The sequence below is a fragment of the Oratosquilla oratoria genome, chromosome 24, assembly GCF_046742065.1.
Source record: "Oratosquilla oratoria isolate Oo_2021 chromosome 24, ASM4674206v1, whole genome shotgun sequence".
In the NCBI taxonomy this organism is placed as follows: Eukaryota; Metazoa; Arthropoda; class Malacostraca; order Stomatopoda; family Squillidae; genus Oratosquilla; species Oratosquilla oratoria.
The window spans coordinates 15,346,504-15,349,003 of record NC_134800.1 but is presented as its reverse complement, the minus strand read 5'-3'; the positions used below and the strand labels follow the sequence as shown (position 1 = coordinate 15,349,003).

Sequence of the window (2,500 nt, the reverse complement as noted above, 5' to 3'; positions counted from 1 at the left end):
GATATAATATCAGGATTATTCATCACCAAACAAATTGTCAACAAGTTTCCTCCCACTCCCCCTGACCCGACCTCATGTCATCCTCAGGTCATGTAGGGTTGGGGTAGTGACATTTATTCTTTTCCCAGTTCCCTTCATTTTGTAAGAGGTTGCTATTTAAGACAGCATCCTCCCTCCACTTTGTACTACTGAGGAGGAATAGACATTTGGGAATGGATGCTAAGAGGAGACTGTATGAAGGAGTTATTGTGCCAACAGCACTGTATGGGGCAGAAACATGGAACATAAGAGAGGAAGAGAGAAGGAGTTTGAATGTGTTTGAGATGAGGTGTCTGAGAAGTATGATGGGGGTTACTAGGCTAGATAAAGTGAGAAATGAGGAGGTGAGGAGGAGAACAGGGGTGGAAAGGGAGTTGGGAGATAGGGTTGATGAAAGAGTATTAGGATGGTTTGGACACATGGAAAGAATGAGTGAAGAAAGACTAGTAAAATAAGTATGGAAGGCAGATGTGGAGGGAGTGAACATGAGGGGACGTCCTAGGATGAGGTGGATGGATGGGGTGAAGGGGGCTTTGGGGAGAGGGGAATGTGTGTTGAGGAAGGACGGGAGAGGACAGAAGACAGGGGTGAATGGAGAATGGTTGTATATGGATGATGTTGTGATGCACGAGGTGGAATGGGCGGGGGGATGGGGAATGAGGTAGTGGGTGTGAGCAAAATTTGACGCAGCCCGAAGGGATTTCTCCCCGTCTTCTCCTTTATATGGGGGGACGGAGAGGGGGGGTCGCCGATATAATAAACCGGCCTTGCTGTGGATGTGCTGTGTCTTGCGACACTGCTTCTGACCCAGGGCAGTGAACAAGGTGCAGAGACGACCCGTCATCTAGAAGGTGCTAAGATAAGAGGGAGGGTGGAGGGGTGTTGAGTGTATTCAGGGATGGAATGTGTGGGAATGATTTTATACCTTTTTCTTTTTGGCTACCTCCCTTGTAAGGGGGAAAAAGCCTTGGTATATGTATGTACTACTGAAGAGGATTGCAGTTAGCAATCGAAATATATAGTTTCGCTTACTCAACTCTTTCTTTCGTCCGACTGTGGTGTTAGTTGTGATTTATGAATGTGTTACTATATTTCTCACCAGTGATTAAGTACAGTAGTTCGACAAAGCAATCCGTGAGGTTCTTCAATACACAAAGCTTCTGATAAGGAAGATGTATCTAAAGCGACGCCAAGGAAAAAATATATGTATTGCATTATTCCTATATAAAAGTCTAGATCTAGTGCATTTACACTATCACCATACTAATAGAAAACAAAGTAAAAATCTGAATCTCTCAATTAATATTGTTGGTATTCATAAATCATTCAACACACCGTATTTGTGTTCATATTTCATCTGTTGGTCTTTGGCTAAGATAAGTCAATATCTTCTCTACCTGCTTTGAATAGGGTCAAATGTCATCCGTCAGAACGTTACTAAAGCGAAAATTAGAACCAGCCAATATGGTGTTTTGTCCCTCAGAGTTATAGTATTGTGGCTTGTTTGGATTCCCTATGAGTATGTACAGCTGGCCACACACGTGCAGTTTAAACTGACAGTTACAACTGTTCAGTTATAACTGTCAGTTGAAAATGCACGTGTGTGGGTATCTCAGTATCACTGAGATACCCACACACGTGCAGTTTCAACTGACAGTTATAACTGAACAGTTGTAACTGTCAGTTTATACTGCACGTGTGTGGCCCCCCTAAGATTCTCAACAGGTTTGTCCGTGTCTCTGTAGGCAAAAGGAGAGTTGTCTTATGTGTTTGGTCTTATTAATCATTTACCGTATTTCATTTGCGAAGAGGCCCTTGTTTTTCTTTTTCTTGGATATTGTAGATTTGTAGCTCTTTTTGAGAAGAAATGGTTGATTCTTTGGTTGCGTGATTCCGTTTATGTATAGTTAAGCTCTTCTATTTTCGTCTGTGTGTGTGTGTGTGTGTGTGTGTGTGTGTGTGTGTGTGTGTGTGTGTGTGTGTGTGTGTGTGTGTGTGTGTGTGTGTGTGTGTGTGTGTGTGTGTGTGTGTGTGTGTGTGTGTGTGTGTGTGTGTGTGTGTGTGTGTGTGTGTGTGTGTGTGTGTGTGTGTGTGTGTGTGTGTGTGTGTGTGTGTGTGTGTGTGTGTGTGTGTGTGTGTGTTGTGTGTGTGTGTGTGTGTGTGTGTGTGTGTGTGTGTGTGTGTGTGTGTGTGTGTGTGTGTGTGTGTGTGTGTGTGTGTGTGTGTGTGTGTGTGTGTGTGTGTGTGTGTGTGTGTGTGTGTGTGTGTGTGTGTGTGTGTGTGTGTGTGTGTGTGTGTGTGTGTGTGTGTGTGTGTGTGTGTGAAAGAGAGAGAGAGAGAGAGAGAGACAGAGTGTGTGTGTGTGAGAGAGAGAGAGAGAGAGAGAGAGAGAGAGAGAGAGAGAGAGAGAGAGAGAGAGAGAGAGAGAGAGAGAGAGAGAGGAGAGAGAGAGAGAGGAGAG

The 2,500-nt window shown here is 44.2% G+C and overlaps 1 protein-coding gene across 1 annotated transcript in view; it reads left to right on the top strand.

Moving 5' to 3' along the window:
- The window catches only part of LOC143038274 (uncharacterized), a 183,596-nt gene that overhangs the window by 204 nt on the left and 180,892 nt on the right, over window positions 1-2,500 (top strand). The gene's annotated exons all lie outside the window — the stretch shown is intronic.